General features: G+C 44.9%; 1 protein-coding gene and 1 long non-coding RNA gene across 2 annotated transcripts in view; one reads left to right on the top strand and one right to left on the bottom strand.

The window, feature by feature from the left end:
• Nucleotides 1-14,386, top strand: part of LOC102160708 (uncharacterized) — a 235,236-nt gene extending 220,850 nt beyond the window's left edge. Inside the window, exons 4-9 of the long non-coding RNA XR_014840839.1 lie at nt 128-197; nt 3,179-3,328; nt 6,315-6,376; nt 9,136-9,266; nt 9,352-10,403; nt 12,399-14,386. This is a non-coding gene — a long non-coding RNA (uncharacterized LOC102160708). The remainder of the gene's footprint in view (nt 1-127; nt 198-3,178; nt 3,329-6,314; nt 6,377-9,135; nt 9,267-9,351; nt 10,404-12,398) is intronic.
• Nucleotides 10,654-23,947, bottom strand: part of GRIN2A (glutamate ionotropic receptor NMDA type subunit 2A) — a 596,378-nt gene continuing 583,084 nt past the window's right edge. The window contains exon 17 of the transcript XR_014840818.1: nt 10,654-10,696. The gene's annotated coding sequence lies outside the window, so the exon portion shown is untranslated. The remainder of the gene's footprint in view (nt 10,697-23,947) is intronic.

The raw sequence follows: 23,947 nt of genomic DNA, 5'->3' as shown, positions 1-23,947 counted from the left end.
ATGAAGAAAGTAATGTACACATATGTATGACTGGGTCACTTTGCTGTATAGCAGAAATTGACACAAGGGAAATCAACTATACTTTAATAAATTTTTTTTTAATATCTCCTTCCTTTTCCCCACTCAGATTACTGTTCCAGTGCAAAGGGCTGCCCTCACAACAGATGAAGTCAAAATCTCAAGACTACGTCTCATTGGTATGACACAAGTCACATGTCTGTTCCCAAACCTCTCACAGTGCTTGGGAGAAAAATATGCTGATTAGCGAGGTCTTAGGGGAATCTTTCTCCATCTCTGAACCCTGTGGACTGGGAGTGAGGAAGAGGAGTTTCCTAAAGACAAGCCTAGGTGAATTCATTAGAGGAATCACAGATAGAAGCACAGTTACCCACCACTCATAGGTGCTGGAGAAGTCTGTTTCTCTTCCTAACCTGGGAGTCCTTGGGGGCAGGAAGTTGGGAGATTCTTCCTGAAGCTACACATGTAAAAAATGGGTAGAGGAGTTCCCTGCGTGGCCCAGCAATTAACAAACCCAACTAAGATCCATGAGGATGTAGGTTCGATCCCTGGCCTCGCTCAATGGGTTAAGGATCTGGCATTGCCATGAGCTGTGGTGTGGGTCACAGACACGGCTCGGATCCTGCATTGCTCTGTCTGTGGTGCAGGCCGGCAGCCATAGCTCCAGTTTAGCCCCTAGCCTGGGAACTTCCATATGCCTCCGGTGCAGCTTTAAAAAAAAAAAAAAAAAAGCAAAAGGGGGGCAGGGGGCAGAAAAAAGAAACCTTCCAGGGACTAGAGCGTCCTTCCTTTCTCAACTGTTTATTAAACTGTAAGCATTGGAAGGACAGGGATGAACACACACAGACAGGCTCCCTGCCTGCCCTGGGGCTCACGGTCTTGTTGGGGAGGCAGAGAGTGATGGGCGTCTACTAATCTTTGTAGGAACAGAGATTCTTCTCTGCAGCTGAGAACACTCGACATGATCAGAGAGTAGTACAGTAACCCTCACATCTTCCTCATAAAACCCTTCTAGGAGTTCCTATCGTGGCTCAGCGGTTAACAAACCTGACTAGGATCCATGAGGACGTGGGTTCGATCCCTGGCCTCATTCAGTGGGTTAAGGATCTGGCATTGCTGTGAGCTGTGGTGTAGGTCGCAGACATGGCTTAGACCTGGCGTGGCTGTGGCTGTGGCAGAGGCTGGCAGCTGTGGCTCTGATTTGACCCCTAGCCTGGGAACTTCTATATGTCTCACCTGCGGCCCTAAAAAAATAAATAAATAAACCCCTTTAAAACACCTTCACAACAACTTCTCGTGTTGTGGAAGAAGATGAGATACCCATTACATAGATAAGGAACAAAGGCTCTGAAAAGGAAGCTCCCCTACAACGTGCCAGCAACCATGCACACTGCTGCCTTCATGCAGACGTCTCTGTCTTCATGAACCTGCCCAGCAGCCTGTGAAGCATGGTCTCGGGTTTCATGGACAAGGATACAGTGCCTCAGTGGTGAAGAAACTAGCCTGATGCCATGTGGCAGCCCTGGGGGACCCAAGGAAGCGTTTCATGTCACACAAACCCCGAGTCCGGGTCAGGAGTCACCTCCTAGAGTTCATGGATCCTAGTCCTGTGTTCAGTGCCCACCCCGCTGGGTGCCCCCCTCTGCCCTCCAGCCACGTCTGTCATTGGGGGTTACTTGGATCCACCATGAGGCCATGACTCTTGCAACTGAACAAATAGCTACCATCGGCCTTGACCCAGAGGAAGAACAAGGCTCGTTTTTCTGCTTTCCTTGCCAGAACCTTGAAGCCCTGCCCCAGAAATGCCAGCCTCAGGAGGTATTTCTGTCTCCTCCATCACTCATTGCTAACCCTGTTCCAGAAGCCAGGCAGCGATGGTGGCAGTGGCATGCAGCCAGCCCCACCAGGGCTTGGCTGGGTGTGTGTGGCAGCCGAGATCTGGCCTATTTTGCTCAGGTGATGGACAAAGACCTGCTTGCTGTTCTGCCAGCCTGTCCTGAGAGAAAGGGAGGGGTTGAGTTGCCTCTGATTATTTTTTTGTCTCAACAGCTAGAAGCTGTCCTTCCCTAAGATGGGGAGACATTGGGGGAAGCAGGTTTCGAGCAGGGTGGAGTCAGGAGCTCAGGCTTGTACCTGTTTGGTCAGAGATGCTTGTTTGACCCCCTAAAGGAGACATCAAGAGGCAACTGGATACGGAAAGGGGACAGGGCTGGAGATAGAAATGTGGGACCTGTTGTCATAGAGATGGGAGTAGATACCACGGGTGGTTGAAGCCACTCGTGAGTGAGCGTATAGAGAAGAGAACAAGGGTAGAAGACAGCCCTGGGACACCCCAGCCTAGAAGATGGGGGATCAGAACCAGGGAAAACTGAGAAGGCAGAGCTAGTGGGAGGGATGGTACCAAGAACCAGGCCACAGTGGCCAAGTGAAGAAGCGATTTTAAGAAGGGAGCGATCCAAGGAGTTCCTGTTGTGGTTCAGCAGGTTCTGAACCCAACTAGTATCCGTGAGGATGCAGGTTTGATTCTTGGCCTCTCTTAGTGGGTGAAAGATTCAGCATTGCTGTAGCTGTGGTGTAGGCCAGCAACTACAGCTCCGCCGATTCAACCCCTAGCCTGGGAACTTCCACATGCCGTGGGTTCGGCCCTAAAAAGACCAAAAAAAGAAAAGTGGGGAGGGGCAATCCATTGCATCAAGTGTGGCTGCCAAACTCGGTCCAATCAGGATGGAGGATTTACACTGATGCAGCACATTGGACGTCACTGGCGACCTTGACAGGAGTGGGGGGGAGCGGGGAGGAAAGCAGGGGAGACCGAGCAGAACACTGAGTGGGGACGACTCTTTCTGCAGGTTTGCGGTAAAGGAGAGCAGATGGGACAGTCCCTGGACTGACCAGGGGTGGGTTTTCTCAAGCTGGGAGATACTGGAGCACGTTTGTGTTTGAATGGGAATAAAACGCAGAGATGGATGATTTTATGATGGAAGAAAGGGGGCAGGTGCGGGACTAGAGACCCAGAGCAGGCGGAGGGGCTGGGATCCAGCAGACCACCAGGGCGTTTGGTCGTCCATTCCGAACCCAGGCTCCCCCCCCCGCCCCGCCCACCCTCCACCAGGGCGCCTCTCCCCACTTGACAGGGTGACCTTGGGCCTTCTCTCCTCAGAACCACTCCACACTTCCCGAAGAATGCTCCTGTTGGAGAGAACAAAGCCTAGGATGGAACGCTTGCTATTTCTGCTACCGATAACCATGAATTAGAGCGAAGAGAGAAACAGGAGGTGACAGAAGACTTCATCTGAGCTCCTGAACTGAGGTGCGTGCACTGTGAGCATGCTCACAGAATCACCTTGCCAGGGATGTTTTCAAGGTTGGGTGGCAATTTCCAAAGGAAGTCGAGATAAAATGAATAAACACCACCGAAGGGCAAGTGGTGGCGTGATCTAAGATGTTTATAAATGATGTGGCGTTTACCACTGCCTCCACCTTAAAACTAGGTGATGCTTACTAGGTTCCCTTCAAGGTCATTCATGCAGCAAAGGTGCACTGAGAGCTGGACGAGGCCCTGGACCTGGGGAGCGGGAGGGCTCTTGTCCTCAGGGAGCTGGAAGGCCTGTCAGATGTTAGCACAGGATGTTCCCTGTGCAGCAGCCCTTGCTAAGGGGGTGGAGAGTTTGCCATGCACCGAATAGGGTTGGGTAGCCGGGTACATCTGAAGGAGGCAAGGCTTGGGCAGCTGTCAAGGAGGAGTGGGCTGAAGGGAAGTGTCAGAACACGTGTACATCTGACACAGGGAACAGCATGTGCAAAACCTTCATGGTGTGACATACAAGGGTGTGTTCAGGAAACACCACATAGCTCCGTAGGTCCAGAAGTGAAACTTTATCCTGAGTACCGAGGATCCACTGAAAGATTTCAACTGGGGAACAGTTGGAGTGGACATGCTTGGAATTCAGAACCAAAAAAAAAAAAAAAGGGAAAAGGCTGTGGTCAAGGGAGTTCCTGTCATGGCCCAGTGGAAACGTATCTGGCTAGCATCCATGAGGATACAGGTTCGATCCCTGGTCTTGCACGGTGGGTTAAGGATCTGGCGTTGCCATGAGCTATGGTGCAGGTTGCAAACATGGCTCAGACCCTTTATTGCTGTGGCTATAGCATAGGCCAGCAGCTGCAGCTCCGATACTACCCCTAGCCTGGGACCCTCCATATGCTGCGAGTATAGCATTAAAAAGGAAAAAAAAAAAAAAAAAAAAAAAAAAAAAGAGCTGTAGTCAGGTTCCAAGGCGTTCCCTCAATGAATGAATAGGCTAGTCTCTTTGTCCCACAGTGCAGTTGAATTGCAGTACTTTCTCGGGTTTGGGGGCCCAGCAGCAGGTGTGGAACATGCAGGATGAGTTTTCTGTTTCATGACTGTGTACTAAGCCAAGGTCTTGTGCATGATTGTGAAACAACTGTTCTTCAAATAAAGCTTTAAAGTTAAGAACCGAAGTTTTCTAAGCACAAGTCCCTGATCCCAAGGACACATGTTTAAGCACCAGCTGAGGCCAAAGCAAATACCTACACAGGGGTGGATCTGGGCACCTCCTAAAAATGTGGGAGCCATACCTCTGATGGCATCTCCATTTATTTTAAGAGGTATGCAGGTGAGCATCACATAATAGTCACAGGATGAGAAAGTTATTCCCTTTTCAGTGATCTTGCCTTTTTTTTTTTTTTTTTTTTTTTTTTTTGCACTTCAGTGAGAAATGCTCATTTACGTGCTAATGGATCTTTCACACCTTTTTTTTTTTTTTTGAATTGCCTACGGTATATGGTGCACCTTGACTTAGATTGCTGGGACAGTGAAAGAATGTCTTAAGGATGCTCTTTTTTTTTTTTTTTTTTTTTTTTTTGTCTTTTTGCTATTTCTTGGGCCGCTCCTGCGGCATATGGAGGTTCCCAGGCTAGGGGTCGAATCGGAGCTGTAGCTGCCGGCCTACACCAGAGCCACAGCAATGCGGGATCCCAGCCGAGTCTGCAACCTACACCACAGCTCACGGCAACGCCGGATCGTTAACCCACTGAGCAAAGGCAGGGACCGAACCCGCAACCTCATGGTTCCTAGTCTGATTCGTTAACCACTGCGCCACGATGGGAACTCCACTTTTTTCTTTTTTGACCACACTCAGCATGTGGAACTTCGCAGGTCAGGGACCAAACCTGAGCCACAGCAGTGACAATGCCAGATCCTTAACCCGCTGAGCCACCAGGGAACTCCCAAGGTAGGATATTCTTAAAAATTGGGGGAACCAATTGAAAAAGAAAGCCAGATTAAAATGTGTGGGGGCACAAAGCTGCCACTTCACTCCCGTGTTCCTGCACTCTGTTTAGCGTTTCTTTAGAGGAAAGATCTATGTGCTGGGGGTGGTGGGGAGGGACTGCCCTGAGGAGGAGCCATCCTTTCTCCTGCTGGAGGGACTCTACTATGGGGAAACTCCGACACTCCATTCGGGATTTGAGAATGGCCCTCCATAGACGACCGTTTAGTTCATGTGTACATTCTGGAGTGGGCAGCATCAGCTCCCTCTGATTTTTTCAAGTAATCTCCCCTCCCCCCTTGCTTTCTTTGCCCGAGTTGTGCATTTCATTCATTGAGTTCTCTCTCCAGGGATGTTTTAGCATGCCTTATAGATTAGGGGCAATTGCCTGCTTGTCTCACTTATTTTTTTTGGCTTAAAACAACATTTATTGGGAGTTCCCATTGTGGCTTAGTGGTTAACAAACCCAACTAGGATCCATGAGGATGTAGGTTTGATCCTTGGTCTCTCTCAGTGGGTTGGGGAATCTGGTGTTGCTGTGGCTGTGGCATAGGCTGGCAGCTGCAGTTCCAATTTGACTCCTCGCCTGAGAACTTCCATATGCAGCAGGTGCAGCCCTAAAAATAGCAAAAAAAAAAAAAAAAAAAAAAAAAATCCGTTTATTTTGTTCACCAGCCTATAATTCGGGTAGGGCTCCATGGGAACAGATTGTTGACACCCCTCCTGGGATCCGCTGTGATGGCTCAGTGGCTGGGGCAGAAATCGCCTACAGGCTCATTCACCCTCATCTGGTGGTTGGTGTTGGGTGTTGGCCAGGACCTTCGGGAGGGCAGCCGGAACAGCTTCCTGTGGCCTCTGCAGTGTGACGTGTGCTTCCTCCCAGCACGGTGGCTCGGTTATACGGATGAACATCCCCAGAGAAGGGATGGAGTGGACGCGACATCACCTTTATGACTTAGCCTCACAAGTCACGCGGTATCACCCCTGCTGTGTTCTCTTCATTAGAAGCAAGTCACAGAGGCCACAGCCCGTATCCCAGGAGAGGAATTAGACCCCATCCCCTGATGGTAAGTGACCAAAAACTTGTGGCCATGTCTTAAAACCCTCCTCAGTCCACCCCTCTAGCCACGCATTACGTGTATTCTTCCTACGTGCAAAATAGAGATGTTCTCTCCCAAGAGCCTGCCTCCCCCAAAGCTTCATCTATTTAGAGCATTGGTCCAAGGATTTGTCAGCTAAATCTTTTTTTTTTTCTTTTTTCTTTCTAGGGCCACACCTGCGGCATATGGATGTTCCCAGCCTAGGAGTCGAATCGGAGCTTTAGTCACTAGCTTATACCACGGCACAGCAACACAGGATTGGAGCCGTGTTTGCAACGTACACCAGAGCTCATGGCAATGCTGGATCCTTAACCCACTAAGTGAGGAGGCCAGAGATCCAAACTGCGTCCTCATGGATACTAGTCAGTTTCTTAACCTGCTGAGCCACAAGGGAACTCCTAAATCTTGTCATCTGATCTTATCATCTAATAATCTCTCCTTTCGAGTGTTAAATGTTATTTTAATGTTATTAATCTCTTTTTAACACATCAAAACCAGGTCTCAGGCCCAAACCCTAATCCTCAGGCTTAGAATTAAATAATGTTTCATGGATCATTTGATTTGTATTGAGATGCAATCCACAACAGCATTTTATTATATTTTAGAGTTCCTTTCTGTTGGTCTAAGTATTGGTTTTCTCTTCCTAGCACTAATGTCAAGTTTTCTTTCAAAACCACTTTTTAAAAACAGTGATTTTAAAAGAGTAAGTAAAGAATAGTATAGGTGGCACTTGGATTTGGCAAAAATTGTTAGAGTGGGTCGAATAGAGGAATGAAGTATTGATATTTGTTACAATGTGGGTAAACCTTAAAAATATTACCCTAAGTGAAAGAAACCACCTACAAATGATACATAGTGTGTGAGTCCATTTATGTAAAATGTCCAGAAAAGGCAAATCTAAGTAAGTAGATTAATTAATTGCCCAGAGCTGGGAGTGAAAAAGGGAAGGGATGGAAACAGTGATGGAAGTGTTCTAAAATTAGACTGAAGCGACAGTTGTCCAAGTCCATGAATCAACTAAAAGTCATTGACCAGTATGCCTAAAATAGGGTAATTTTGGAGTTCTCATTGTGGCTCAGCAGGTTAAGAACTCAGCTAGTATCCATGAGGTCTCAGATTTGATCCCTGGCCTCGCTCAGTGGGTTAAGGATCCAGCGTTGCCATGAGCTGTGGCGTAGGTCACAGATGCGGCTCGGATCTGGCGTTGCTGTGGCTCTGGTGTAGGCCGGTGGCTACAGCTCCAATTCGACCCCTAGCCTGGGAACCCCATATGCCGCAGGTGTGGCCCTAAAGACAAATAAATTAATTAATTAACAAGTTGATTTTATGGTATGTAAGTTATACCTCAATCAAACTGTTGGAAAGCTATGAGAGCTCTTGTGAACGCCTGGAGTTTTGGAGACATGAGACAGTAACAATAGAAGTGTTTTCAAATCATGTTCATCAGAGTTGCCCACTTTGAAGGAAAAGCTATCAAAATGGCCAGCCAGGATTGGTTCAACAGCACTCTGATCTGTCTTTATTTGTTTTAGAAAGGTCAATGTAGAAACACGGAAATTACTAGAAATGAACAAAGCTACCCACCAGAGCAAAGGCAGGTCCACCCTGCCCAGAACCAGCTGATGGCGTGAAGCATTGTGTGGAGCCATTTTACCTCTGGGTCTTGTAGTTTATTTATGAAGGTGCCTCATGCCTTATTTATGATAAAAAGAAGAGGGTGCGTGTGAAACATCTTTGAATGAAACTTCTTTGGGCACAGAGCCGAACAAGACAAGTCAGCATCTTGAGCTTGGCTTTATTTACAAGGATGTGTGTCTGACACTCGTCCACAGTCTTGGGACCTTGGCACAAACAGACCCAACAGAGAACTTCACGGAACTGAACCCATTTGTAGGTTGAAGAGTGTCTGATTTGGACTTCAGTGGACGATTCTTTGGAGGACAAGATCCCTTGGCTGAAAATGCCTGAGAGCTCCTGGGCTAGAATATGCTGGATGGACTCCACATCGCTGAGGCTGGTTGGGTCTTCTGACTTGCCACAAACTAGTAATTTCCATTTGTGATTTTTTTTTTTTCTTTGTCTTTTTAGGGCTGTACCCGCAGCATAGGAGGTTCCCAGGCTAGGGGTCTAATCGGAGCTGTAGCCTCCAGGCTACACCACAGCCACAACAATGCCAGATCCGAGCCGTGTCTTCGACCTACACCACAGCTCATGACACCACTGAGCGAGGCCAGGGATTGAACCTGTGTCCTCATGGAAACTAGTCAGATTTGTTTCTGCTGAGCCACAATAGGAACTCTGTGCTTTTCTTTATCGATCAGGCAGATGAGAAGTATGAGTGGAAGACCACTGAGTGAACGACGGGGTGGCCAGCCTCCCTCGTGGAAATTTCATCTGTGGGAGGACAAGTTCACCTCCACCCCTTGGTGCAGATGGAGGGTGGGGTAGGATGGATTGAGGGTAGCTCATCCCAGATATCAGCCAGCCACCTCTGCAGTCAGGGGCAGAGGTTATTCCCTGCTGCTTTCTGACGCTCAAGCATAGCTTCTTTTTTTAAAAATAATTAATTCATTAAAGTGTAGTTGATTTACATTTCAAGTATGCAGCAAAGTGATACAGTTATATATATATGTATATATGTATAAAACCGAATCATTTTGCTGTATATATTTTTTCAGATTCTTTTTTTATTTTTATTTATAAATAAATACAGTTTTGCTTTTCAGGGCAGCACCCACAACCACATCAATGTCAGATCTTAGCAGCATCTGTGACCTACACCACAGCTCATGGCAATGCTGGATCCTTAAGCCACTGAGTGATGCCAGGGATTGAACCTGCATCTTCAAGGATACTAGTAAGATTCGTTTCTGCTGCACCACAATGGGAACTCCCTATTTTTATTTTTTAATTTATTTTTATTTTTACTTTTTGCTTTTTAGGGCTGCACGTGTGGCATACAGAAGTTCCCAAGCTAGGGGTCGAATCTGAGCTGCAGCTGCTGGCCTTCACCACAGCCACAGCAACTCAGGTACAGCCGAGGGGAAAAAAAAGGAATGTTATTGGAGAAATTGCAGTAGACTCTTTCTCTTCTTAAGGAATACTTTAGCCCACTCCGGTCCCAGTGCTCATTCTGTGTGACTATGTTTGTCTTAAAGATACTGTGGATCATGTATAATGTTGGGTTCTCTTTGCATTGGCTACTAGGAAGCTCCAAACCCAAATATGCCATCTGTTTCTTGTGCAGTTTCCATTTTTGTCTGGGTAGATGGCTGTTTTCTACTTCTCTTCTCTTCTTCTCTTTTTCCTTAAACTTATCTTGTGTTAAGTGAAGCCTTTAAGGACCTTTGGGGGCAAGGCAGGCATATCCGTTTCCTAAGGCTGCTGTAATAAATATCCACTAATTTGGTGCTTAAAACACTAGAAATTTATTCTCTCACGGTTCTGGAGACAAGGGGTCTCCTGAATCTCCTTGTTCCACACCTCTCTCCCAGCTTCTGGTAGTTGCTGCTCATCCCTGGTGTTCTTTGGCTTCTCGATGCATCACTTCGCTCTCAGTGTCTCCATCTGCAAATGCAAAGACTGAACAGAATGTTCTAGAATCTTCTGGTGCTCAAAGTCACTGGCTTTCCCAATGGGGGCAGGATAGCTGACCATCATTGGATTTTATGGATTCATGTCCTAGAAAGCAGCCCTCAGGGTGAAGTGGGGAGGACTAGTTGGGTAAGATTCTAGATGAACCTCAGAATGGGTTGTCCTGGTGACCGACAGATGTGGGTCAAAATAAGCAGAGTAAGGGGAGGGAGGGCAGCGTGATGGCAAATTGCAATGTCCTTGACACAGTTTTTTCTGGCTTCCCCATGCCGGCGGATCGCAGAGCAGCGCCGAGTATAAAAATCCTGGAGCTGGGGCATGTCTGCTGTGTCCCCAACTGTGTGTCTCAGAGCCTGGCACCAAGCTGGAGTTCAGACAGAATCTGCTGACGGACAGTGGGGTAAGTCATGCCAGTCGGGTTCACATCCTGGCTCCACCTCTTGGACAAATGACTTTTTGAGCCTCTGGAGACGCGTCTGTAAAACGGGTACTGCAAGAGCTGCCCCGCAGGGCTCCTGAAGCCTGGCATCTTGAACGGGCTGGTTGAGAGCCGGGATTCTGAGGTTGGATGGTTTGAGTTCCCCTCTCGCTTCTTGCACTTCATCAGCTGTTAGAGGTTAGGCCAGACCACTGAACGTCCTGTGCCTTGGTTTCTTTATCTGTAAAAAGGAGACTATATACTGCTTCACGGAGCTGTGAGGAGGATAAAAGGAGACATGACTGTAATAGGCTCAGCACAGGGCCTGGCTCGGTATTTCTTTTCTGTTCTTTAATTTCCCTGCAAAGATGTTGGGGGTGGGAGCAGCTGGGGCTTCCCCAACTGTCCCACACTTAAGGAAGCTGGAGGCAGTGTGTCCCCCTGCAGCCCCCAGACCCCTGCAGACTCAGGATTCCCCACTTGCCGGATCGAAGGCTGGGCAACCCCCTTTCAATGAAAACAGAAGAGAAAGGGTTTTTTCTTAGATAGGCTTGCTTGCCGAAGAACTCTCAGGAATCCATTAACTCCAGTATTACTGAACATCTGAATACAATTTGCAGGCTATAATAACATCTCTCTAGTTAGCAAATGTTTATGCCTCTCTATAATTTTCTTTTCCATGTGAAAATAGACCTGTCATACTAACGTGGTCGGCCAGCTGCCTCTATAATATCGTTAATAAGCAGGAAGGATCGTCCGCTCTGCAGTCGGAGGGGCTCTGTAGGCATTTGGGTTCCGGAGCCGGCTCCAGGAATGACGGGGCTGCCGTTCTGGGGGCTAGTTCACACGTCCATCACTCAAGAGGTAGAAAATGAGGGATCCGTGGAGCTCCCTGGTGACTCGGTGGGTTGAGGGTCTGGCGTTCTCACTGCTGTGGTGCAGGCTCAATCCCTAACCTGGGAACTTCTGCAGGCTGCAGGCACAACCAAAAAAAAAATACAAATTAAAAATAAAAGTGTGGGCCCCAGAAGAAAGGAATTAGGAGGGAACAGGCCTGCTCCCAACTGCCAAGCACAAAGCTGAGCTTATCTACATTTCACTGGTACCTCAGTTTGATGGGTGTGTGGGTCAAAGTCCTCCACAGGACTTCCCAGGAATACCGATTCTTGGGTCTCATCCCCGACCTGCTGAGTTAGAATCCCTGTGGGTAGTGCCTGGGCATCTGTATTTTTAAAAGGTTTTTTTGCCGCCTGGTGGTTTGTCTGCATTTCAGAGTCTGGAGAGGCTAACTCCTCACAGTGCAGAGGAAAAGAAAATTACAATTCAGGGGAAAGGTTCTTTAATACAATAGATATGGATCATTTAAGTTTCCCCTTAAAATTTCCTGCTCTTCAAATAACTGGATAATTTAGATGCCCAAAGCAGCCTCCTAAGTGTCTTGTCTGAGGCATCAATTCAGCAAAACTGAGTGCCTACTGAATGCATTGGTGTTTGCGGCTGGAATATAAAAAATTCGATGCCTCTGGCCTGGAGGAGGTTGCATTCCAGCTGGAGAGCCAGGAGAACAGATAATTACAACAAAATAAAAGCAGTGCAGTGAAAGGAAGGGGTGGGGTGGGGGAGCTCAGGAGCCCCAGGGACGGGGAGGGGCGCGACCCTATATCAGGGACAAGGGTAGCTGTCAAGAGGGAGTGACAGCTAAGCTGATGAGAAGGACAAAGTTAGCCAAAGGAAGGAACGCCTAGCAGAAGGAACTGCATGTGACTGGGTCCCGGGGCTAGAAGGAGCTTGGAAGGGCAGAGGGGCTGCAGAACTTTCTGCCTGGCTGGCATGCGAAGTGAGAGACGGGAAATGCTGAAACATGCAATCAGAGGGAGGTTGGGTGTCACGTCAAGTTCAGACTTTATCCTGAGGGCGACAGGGAGCCAGGTGCGGACTTCAGCAGTGGAATACCAGGGTTGTGTTCATGTTTTACAGAGATCACCGTGGCTGGGTCGGGAGATGTGACTGAGGGGGCGAACCTCACATCTGGAGGACCAGCCGGGAGACTGTTGCCCTTTCTCCAAGTGAAAGGTGAAGGTGACCTGGGCTATCTATTGGCAGCAGAGGTGAAGACTGGTCAGCAAGGTCCAGACACATAAGGGGGGTAAAAGACGCCAAACAATATGGGACAGAATTAGGAAGCAGAACAATCAACTGACCCCCCTTCCCATGGCAATGACTATACCCTCTATTAGTTTGGAGTTATGATTTTTTTTTTTTTGTTTGTTTGGCTTTTTAGAGCCATACCTGTGGCACATGGAAGGTCCCAGGCTAGGGGGCCAATCGGAGCTACAGCTGCTAGCAATGCAGGATCATAGCCTCAGCAGGATCACACCGCAGCCACAGCAATGCAGGATCTGAGCCTCGTCTGCGACCTACACCACAGCTCATGGCAATGCCAGATCCTTAACCCACTGAGGGAGGCCATATTGATCAAACCCACATCAATATGTTGAGTTCTTAACTCACTGAACCCACAACAGGAACCCCTGATTTTTTTTTTTTTAACCTAACATTATCTCACATGCATTTCCCACATCATGATAAACTTTTCGCAAACATAGAACAGTTGTGCAATATTCTACTGTGTGGATGCACTACAATTTAAAAACCAGCTGTATTTTTTTTTTGAATTTTTTTTTTTTTTTTTGGTGGGGGAGGGCCTTACCCATGGCATATGGAGGTTCCCAGGCTAGGGGTCGAATCAGAGCTGTAGCCAGTGGCCTACACCACAGCCACAGCAACACCAGATCCTGATGCCAGATCCTTAACCCACTGAGCAAGGCCAGAGGTCGAACCTGTGTCCTCATGGATGCTAGTCATATTCATTTCCGCTGCGCCACGACGGGAACTCCCAATTTTAAAACCAGCTTTATTGAGGTATAATTGACACATTAAATGTGTACAATTCGACGCGTCTGGATGGACATAAACACCTGTGATGCCGTCTCTACAATCAAGGTAACAAGACTCATCCAGCACCTCCCAGAGGGTCCTTGTGTCCCTTTCTCTTTTATTTTGTGGTAAGAGCCCTTAACGTGAGATCCACCCTCCTCACAAAATTTTAAGTGCATAACACAATTTGTTAACCACAGCATCTAACAAAACTGTTCCAAAACCTTACACTCACTGACCGCACCCCCCCATGCTTCAGCCCCCGGAGACCACGACTGCGGTCTCTGCAGTCTCTGCTTCTGCGAGTGCGACTATTTTAGATATGAATGGAATTGTGCAGTATTTGTGCCTTTGTGTCTGGCTTATTTTATCTAGTGTAACATCCTCCAGCTTCATCCCTGTGATGGATCCTCCAATGTCAGTATGTCCTTTTTAAAAGACTAAAACAGGATTCCATTGTCTATATACCACATTTCCTTTATCCATTCATCCATCGAATTACTTGAGTAATTTCCATATACCACCAGAATTTATTTTAAAAATCCTTATTGATGGACATGAACTTGGTTCATGTATTTTTTTTTTTTTACTATTATAAAAAATGCTACGGTCATACAAAAGAACGAAATAATGTCATTTGCAGCGACATGGATGCAACTAGAGATTCTCATACAAAGTGACGGAAGTCAGAGACAGAAAGACAAATACCATATGATATCACTTCTATGTGGAATCTAAAATATGGCACAAAAGAACCTATCTGCAGAACAGAAACAAACTCATGGACATGGAGAACAGAGGCTGCCATGGGGGAGGGGGGAGGGAGTGGGATGGACGGGAGGTTAGGGTTAGTAGATGCAAACTATTCCATTTAGAAGGGTTAAGCAATGAGGTCCTGCTGTACAGCACAGGGAACTCTATCCAGTCTCTTGGGCTAGAACATGATGGAAGATAATATAAGAAAGGGAAGATACTATAAGAAAGACAGAACATGATGGAAGGTAATAAAAGAACATGATGGAAAATAATATAAGAATCTGTATTCCCTTTATATATATATATTCCTCATATATATTTATATATATATAAATTTCTGCTGTACAGCAAATTGAGACTGGGTCACTTTTCTGTAGAGCAGAAATTGACACAACACTGTAAATCCACTCTAATAAAAATATGTTATTATATGTTATTATATGTTGTATAGTATTTTCCCATATTTTAGATGTTTTTGAAGAATAATGATTAAAGAATGCAGAGCATTTCTTTTTCAGAGAAAGTAGCCTGAAAAGGGTACGCAACACTGGTTTTACTGGACTCAACACAAATGCCTCTCTTCTTTCAGAGTTTACCCATCTGGAGAATGGGTTCTAACTGCGAGGGTCTCTGAGCATGTTTCGTCATCATCATTCTCTGGGGCTGCTCAGACTCTCAGCACTGGGCCACTGACCCTGACTGGGGACCCTTGGGAGGTCTTTCTAGCCAGGCTTCCCCAGGCAGCAGCTCCTCCAGTGGCCCAGGGGAGTACCAAGGGAGCTGAGCCCATCTAGGACTCCAAGTAGCAGAGAGTGAGAACACAGGCTTTGCCCTCAGATCTGGATCGGAACCCACTTACTAGCTGCATAATCTGAGTCAGGCTGCTTAGCTTCCCTGGGCCTCAGTTTCCTCATCTGTAAAATGGTAGTAATGACAGGATTTAGTCAGGATGAAGGAGATAGAACATATAGGACGCCTGACTGATCTCAAGCAGCAAATGAAGACTGGATCTTAGTATGATTTTTCTAGTCTCAATACCTCCAGTTTTAAGCAGTGGCATCATTAGAGTGTTCTGTTTGAGAGCAAGGGTTCAAGGTTGGCTCTCTGATCTCTCTCAGCCTCAGAGTTATTGGGTGTAAAATGGAGATAATAATATGCTCATACTAAAGAATGGCTGGTGAATTTTTAAATGAATTGAAAATGTTCTCCACTCATGTGAAGTGCTTAGAGCAGGGCCATAGTGAATATCAGAGCAGCTTTAAGTGAAAAAGAATGTGTGTTTGGGAGTTCCCATCATGGGTCAGCGGTTAATGAATCCAACTAGTATTAATGAGGACACAGGTTTGATCCCTGGCCTCGCTCAGGGGGTTAAGGATCCAGCATGGCTCTGAGATGCGGTGTAGGCTGCAGATGTGGCTTGGATCTGGCATTGCTGTGGCTGTGGTGTAGGCCAGTGGCTATAGCTCTGATTTGACCTCTAGCCTGGGACCCTCCATGTGCCATGGGGGTGGCCCTAAAAAGACAAAAAAAAAAAAAAAAAGTACATTTCTTTCAGCTAAGAGGAAGCTCAGCTGGAGCTGCTACTCTGCTGGGTGCCCACTATGGGTCAGGAACACAATACACAGGGTTCAGATCCCCCTTGACAATGAGTGAAAGCAGGACTTGCGATTCATCCCATCTTACGGGTGGAGAGATGAGGTCCAAGGAGATGACCTGTGGTGCCCTGGAGGCTGGCCTCAGGGGTTGGGGGGCAGAGCACCAGCACCTGCCCACTCAGTGACCTTCCTGTGACCTCATGTGGTGGGCTCCCAGTGATTTTTTGACCATTGCCTCTGAAGAGAGGTGGAGCACTGCCAGATAAATGGTGTCCTTGAAGCCATGATGAAAAATGCACACTTTTCACTCCAGAGAGCTTGGATGCTAATTAAATTACCAGCTTCCTTTGCCCAAGGCTGGTCCAGAGAATACTGGCTTGATAAGGGACACTGTGCCCAAAGGTCAATTTGGGGCTTGGCATCTGTGACATCTTTTTGAATCAGTGCCAGTGGTCTGATTTGCTGTCACGCATCTCTGACTACATGAGCCAGTTACCCTCAATTGCCTGTAAACTTGCCAGGACCAGGGTAAAGGAAACATTAGAGAATGGACCTCTACCTTCTGGAAAGTAAATTGTACTCCTTAGCATGGCTTTCATGCATACAGGCTGCCGACAACAAGAGGGCTAAAGTAGAAACAAGGAGAGATGGAAAAGCACCAGGATGGGGCATGTGGGGACATGGCTAAGCTAGCTTGAGTCTTCAAAACATTTTTTTTTCTTTTGCAAATTTGCAACTGAAAAGTCCCAGATGAAGTTGTCAACGCGGTAAATTGTACCAGGAGAGTTTTTACAGCAAAAGCAGTGGGTAGGACAAGCGTTCTATAATTCATGACATGAAGCCAGCCCCCCCTCCCCAACCCCTTCACCAGCCTCTATCCCAACACCAGGTGTTTAAGCTGAGGCTCAGAAGTAAACAGATGCCTGAATGAAGATTCGGATCAGGACTTGCTGAGCAAAGAGCATGGCTTTGGAATTGGGGTGACCTGGGCTACATCCAATGTGGTCATGTATTGTTGTGTGGTGCTGGGCAAGCATTTATTTATATTTTCTTCTTTATAAGCTGCAGATAGTCATATTCATCCTCCTGAGTTGCTCTGAAGTTTGTACAAGTTAATGTCAACAACATGGATGGCACAGGACTTGCCACACGGCAGGTGCCCAGTAAATGCTAACAAATACCAAAGGATGAACGGGGCCCAGATTCTATTTTTAAAATCAGGGAGTGGAACCATAAATTCTCTAAAAGGCTGGCTGCTTTAGTCTCCATAAATTTCATGACTCCAGACCCTCCTATAGCAAGGACTTTTTGAAACATCTGTTAAGAAGATGGAAAATCAGGGTTCCCATTGTGGATCAGAGGGTTAAGAACCAGACATAGTTTCAACCCCTGGCTCAGGGACTTCCATGTGCCATAGGTGTGGCAAACAAACAAAACAAAAAACAAAAAAAACTCTGCCGTGGGACTGACTCACAGGAAGTTGTGAAAATAATATAAAGTCTTCTGGAAAAATTACAACCAAATGCTGAGCAACCTTCAAGCAAATGGACTGGAAATTTTCAAAAAGATATCCTACTCCACAAGACAAAGAGGAAGCCATATCAAGAGGTAGGAGGGCCAATTACATAATATAAGCAACCCCATACCTCCTGGGTGGGACGCCCCACAGACTGCAAAGTAACTGTATCACAGAGACTCACCTACAGGAGTGAGAGTTCTGAGCCCCACGTCAAATCCCCACGCCTGGGGATCTGGCACTGGGAGAAAGAGCCCCCAGAGCATATGGTATGGAAGCCTAGTGGGGCTTGTATGCCGGAGCTCCATGGGACTGGGGGAAATAGAGACCCCATTCTTGAAAGATGCACACAGACTTTCATGTGCACTGGGTCCCAGGGCAAAGCAAAGGCTCCAAAAGACTCTGGGTCAGACCTGACAGCAGTTCTTGGTGGATCTCCTGGGAACACAGGGGTGAATATGGCTTGTTATGGGGGAAGGGCTTTGGCGACAAAGCTCTTGGGAATATTCATCAGCGTGCCTTTCTCCAGAGGTGGCCATTTTGGGAAGATTTGGCCCTGCCCGTCAGTGCTGAGAAGCCCCAGGCCAAACAACAATCCAGGTGGGATCACGGCCCCACCCATCAGTAAACAGGCTGCCTAAAGACACCTCCCCTCGCCCACTCACACACAGTTGCCTCTAATCTCACCCAGAGACAAAGCCCCACCCATCAGAGGGATAGGAATCAGCCCCACCTACCAGTGGGCAGGCACCAGCCCCTCCCATCAGAAAGCCTACAGCAAGCCCCCATACCGACTTCAGCCACAGGGGGTAGACACCAGAAGTAAGAGAGGCTATAGCTCTATTGTCTGCATAAAGGTCACCATACCAAAAACCTATAGAAATGAGAAGACAGAGAACTATAACTCAGATAAGGGTGAAAGAAAAAATCCCAGAAAAACAGCTAAGTGATCAGGAGATTCTCAGCCTCCAGGAAAAGACTTTAGACTGTTGATGCTGAAGATGATGCAAGACGTTAGAAATAAACTGGAAGCAAAGATGGATAATTTACAGGAAACACTGAGGAACAAAATACAAGATATAAAACTTAAGCAAGAAGAGATGCACAATACAATAACAAAAAATTCATTAGAAGCCACCAACAGCAGAATACAGGAGGCAGAAGAACAAATAAGTGAGGTGGAGGACAAATTACGCATGCAGAACAGAAAAGAGAAAAAGGATTGAAAACAAATGAAGAGAGTCTCAGACAACTCTGGGACAACGTTAAACACACCAACACCCATATTATAGGGGTGCCAGAAGGAGAAGAGAGAGAAAGAACGGGACAGAAAAAATACTCGAAGAGATAATAGCCCAAAACTTCCCTCACATGGGAAAGGAACCACTCACTCAAATCCAGGAAGCACAACGAGTACCATATAAAATAAACCCAAGAAGGAACACCCCAAGATCTGTATTAATCAAACTGACCAAAATTAAAGACAGAGAAAATCTTGAAAGCCGCTAGGGAAAAGAAAAAAATAACATACAAGGGAAACATGATAAGATTTTTCAGCAGAAACTCTGCAGGCTAGAAGGGAGTGGAATGATATATTTAATGTGATGAAAGGAAAAAACCTCCAACCAAGATTACTTTGCCCAGCAAGGCTCTCATTCAGATTTGAAGGAGAAATCAAAAGCTTCACAGATAAGCAAAAGCTAAGAGAATTCAGCAACCCTAAACCAGCTTTACGACAAATACTAAAGGAACTTCTCTAGGCAGAAAAGAAAAGGCCGCAGCCAGAAACAAAAATACCACAAATAATAAGGCTCACCAGTAAAGGTATATATATATATATATATATATATGGTAAAGATATGAAATCATTCTTGTATGATTATGCTACCAAAATCAGAAATCCTGAGAAGAGGAGGGTACAAATGCAAGACACTAGAGATGCACTTGGAATTAAGAGGCCAACAACTTAAAACAATCTCATATATATATATAGACTCATATCAAAACTTCACAATAACTTCAAACCAAAAATCTATAATTGATATATAAACAAATAAGAAAAATCAATGCAAATACAACACTAAAGATAGTCATCAGACCACAAGAGGAAGAGAACAAGAGAAGGGAAGAAAAAAGAGCATCAAAATCAAATCCAAAACAGTCAATAAAATGGCAGTAAGAACATACATATCAATAATTACCTTAAGTGTTAATGGACTAAACGTCCCAACCAAAAGACAGACTGGCTGAATGGATGCAAAAACAAGATCCATATATATGCTGTCTTCAAGAGACCCACTTCACTTCTAGGGACACATACACACTGAAAGTGAGAGGATGGAAGAAAATATTCAATGCAGACGAGAATCAAAAGAAAGCTGGAGTAGCAATACTCATATCAGACAAAATAGACCTTAAAACGAAGAATATTTTAAGAGACAAGGAAGGATAATACATAATGATCAAAGGATAATACATAATGATCAAAGGATTAATCCAAGAAGAAGATAAAACAATTTTAAATATCTACACACCCAACAGAGGTTCACCACAATATATAAGGCAACTGCTAACAACCTTCAAAGGAGAAATCAACAATAACACAATCATAGTGGGGGACTTTAACACCCCACTTACAGCAATGGACAGATCATCCAGACAGAAAATCAATAAGGAAACACCAGCCCTGAATGAAGCATTAGACCAGATGGACTTCATAGATATTTATAGGACATTCTGTCCAAAAGCAACAGAATACACATTCTTTTCAAGTGCACATGGAACATTCTCTAAGATTGATCACATCCTGGGCTACAAATCAAGCCTCAGTAACTTTAGGAAAATTGAAATCATACCAGGCGTCTTTTCTGACTGCAATGCTATATGACTGGAAATCAACAACAAGAAAAAAACTGCAAAAAACACAAACACATGGAGACTAAACAACATACTACTGAATAACCAATGGATCACTGAAGAAATCAAAGAGGAAATTAAAACATACCTAGAAGCAAATGACAACAAAGATACAACGCTCCAAAACCTATGGGATGCAGTGAAAGCAGTTCTTTTTTTTTTTTTTTTTTGTCTTTTTGTCTTTTGTTGTTGTTGTTGCTGTTTCTTGGGCCGCTCCCGCGGCATATGGAGGTTCCCAGGCTAGGGGTCGAATCGGAGCTGTAGCCACCAGCCTACGCCAGAGCCACAGCAATGCAGGATCTGAGCTGCGTCTGCAACCTACACCACAGCTCACGGCAATGCCGGATCGTTAACCCACTGAGCAAGGGCAGGGACCGAACCCCCAACCTCATGGTTCCTAGTCGGATTCGTTAACCACTGCGCCACGATGGGAACTCCCTGAAAGCAGTTCTAAGAGGAAAGTTTATAGCATTACAAGCCCACCTCAGGAAACAAGAAAAAGCTCAAAAAAAAAAAAAAAAAAAAAAAAACCAGGCTAACTTTATATCCAAAGCAGCTAGAGAGAGAAGAACAGACAAGATCTAAAGTTAGTAGGAGGAAAGAAATCATAAAAATCAGAAGAGAAATCAATGAAATAGAAACAACAAAAACCATAGAAAAGATAAATGAAACGAAAAGCTGGTTCTTTGAAAAGATCAACAAAATTGATAAACCCTTAGCCAGACTTATCAAGAAAAAAAAGAGAGGATTCAAATCAATAAAATTAGAAATGAAAAAGGAGAAGTAACAACGGACATCACAGAAATACAAAGGATCATATGAGACTACTACATGCAACTATACACCAATAAAACAGAAAACCTAGAAGAAATGGATAGATTTTTAGAAAAGTAGAAGCAACAACGGACGTCACAGAAATACAAAGGATCATACGAGATTACTACATGCAACTATACACTGATGAAACAGAAAACCTAGAAGAAATGGACAAAATTTAATCTTCCAAGAGTAAACCAAGATGAAACAGAAAAGATGAATGGACCCATCACAAGTACTGAAATTGAAACTGTGATTTAAAAACTTCTAACAAAAAAAGGTCCAGGACCAGATGGCTTCACAGGCAAAGTCTATCAAACATTTAGAGAAGAGCTAACACCTGTCCTTCTGAAATTATCTCAAAAAATTGCAGAGGAAGGAACACTCCCAAACTCATTCTATGAGGCCACCATCACCCTGACACCCAAACCAGACAAGGATTCCACAAAAAAAGAAAACTACAGGCCAATTTCACTGATGAACATCAATGCAAACATCCTCAACAAAATACTAGCAAACTGAATCCAACAATATATTAAAAGGATTGTACATCATGATCAAGTGGTATTTATCCCAGGGATGCAACGATTCTTCAATATCTGCAAATCCATCATTGTGATACACCACATTAACAAACTGAAGAATAAAAACCATATGATCCTCTCAAGAGATGTGGAAAAAGCCTTTGACAAAATCCAACACCCATTTCTGATAAAAACCCTTCAGAAAGTGGGCATAGAGGGAACCTACCTCAACATCATAAAGGCCATATATTTGACAAACCCAGAGCTAACATCATTCTCTTTTTTTTTTTTTTTTTTGTCTTTTTGCCTTTTCTAGGGCTGCTCCCATGGCATATGGAGGTTCCCAGGCTAGAGGTCTAATTGGAGCTGTAGCCACCGGCCTACACCAGAGCCAGAGCTACGCAGGATCTGAGTCATATCTGCGACCTACATCACAGTTCACGGCAACGCCAGATCCTTAACCCACTGAGCAGGGTCAGGGATCTAACCCGCAACCTCATGGTTCCTAGTCAGATTCGTTAACCACTTTGCCACAAAGGGAACTCCATTCCAGAGCTAACATCATTCTCAATGGTGCAAAGCTAAAAAAATTCCCGCTGAGATCAGGAACAAGACAAGGATGTCTGCTCTCGCCATTACTATTCAACATAGTTTTGGAAGTCCTATCCACAGCAATCAGAGAAGTAAAAGAAATAAAAGGAATCCAAATTGGGAAGGAAGAAGTAAAACTATCCCTGTTTGCAGATGACATGATACTCTACCTAGAGAATCCTAAAGACTCTACCAGAAAACTGTTAGAGCTCATCAATGAATTTAGCAAAGTCGCAGAATACAAAATTAATACACAGACATCAATGGTATTTCTATACACTAACAATAAAAGATCAGAAAAAGAAATTAGGGAAGCAATCCTGTTTACCACTGCATCCAAAAGAATAAAATACCTAGGAGTAAACCTACCTAAAGAGCCAAAAGATGTGTACTCTGAAAACTACAAGCCACTGATGAAAGAAATCAAAGATGACACAAACAGATGGAAAGATATACCATGCTCGTGGATTGGAAGAGTCAATATTATCAAAATGACTATACTACTCAAGGCCTTCTACAGATTCAATGCAATCCCTATCAAATTACCAAGGACATTTTTCACAGAACTCGAAAAAAATATTTTAAAGTTTGTTTGGAAGCACAAAAGACCCAGAATAGCCAAAGACATCCTGAAAAAGAAAAATGGAGCTGGAGGAATCAGGCTCCCGGACTTCAGACTATACTACAAAGAAAGCAACAATCATCAAAACCATATGGTACTGGCACAAAGACAGAAATATAGATCAGTGGCACAGGATAGAAAGCCCAGAATTCAACCCACACACCTACAGCCAACTAATCTATGACAAAGGAGGCAAGAACGTACAATGGAGAAAAGACAGCCGGTTCAATAACTGGTGCTGGGAAAACTGGACAGCCACATGGAAAAGAATGAAATCAGAACACTCCCTAACACCATACACAAAAATAAACTCAAAATGGATTGAAGACCTCAATATAAGACCAGACACTATAAAACTCTTAGAGGAAAACATAGGCCAAACACTCTCTGACATAAACGACAGCAACATCTTCTCAGATCCACCTCTTAGAGTAATGACAGTAAAAACAAAAATAAACAAGTGGGACTTAATTAAACTTAAAAGTTTCTGCACAGCAAAGGAAACCCTAAAGAAAACAAAAAGACAACCCACAGAATGGGAGATAATACTTGCAAATGAATCGACTGACAAGGGATTAATCTCCAAAATTTATAAATACCTCCTACAGCTCAATATCAAAAAAACAAACAACACCATCAAAAAAGACAATTCTCCAAAGAAGATACATGGATGGCTAAAAGCATGAAAAGATGTCAACATCACTCATTATTAGAGAAATGCAAATTTAAACCACTATGAGGTACCACCTTATACTGACCGGAATGGCCATCATCAAAAAGTCTACAAACAATAAGTGCTGGAGTGGGTGTGGAGAAAAAGGAACCCTATTACACTGTTGGTGGGATTGTAAATTGGTGCAACCACTGTGGAAAATAGTATGGAGATTCCTCAGAAAACTAAAAATAGAACTACCATTTGATCTAGCAATCCCACTCCTGGGCATCTACCCAAAGAAAACCATGACTCGAAAAGACACATGTACTCCAATGTTCATTGCAGCACTAACTGCAATAGCCAAGACATGGAAACAACCTAAATGTCCATGACAGAGGAGTGGATCAAGAAGATGTGGGACATACACACAATGGAATATTACTCAGCCATTAAAAGGAACGAAGTAACAGCATTTGCAACAACATGGATGGACCTAGAAATTATCATGCTAAGTGAAGTCAGACAATGAGACACCAACATCAAATGCTATCACTGACATGTGGAATCTAAAAAAAGGACACAATGAACTTCTTTGCAG

This window comes from Sus scrofa, chromosome 3 (genome assembly GCF_054392235.1).
Source record: "Sus scrofa isolate SSC_HxYL_T2T_F1_AM1 chromosome 3, Sscrofa_HxYL_maternal_Yorkshire_Landrace_v2.0, whole genome shotgun sequence".
NCBI lineage: Eukaryota > Metazoa > Chordata > Mammalia > Artiodactyla > Suidae > Sus > Sus scrofa.
Note: the sequence above shows the minus strand (reverse complement) of the source record. Positions and strands in the feature narration are given on the sequence as shown.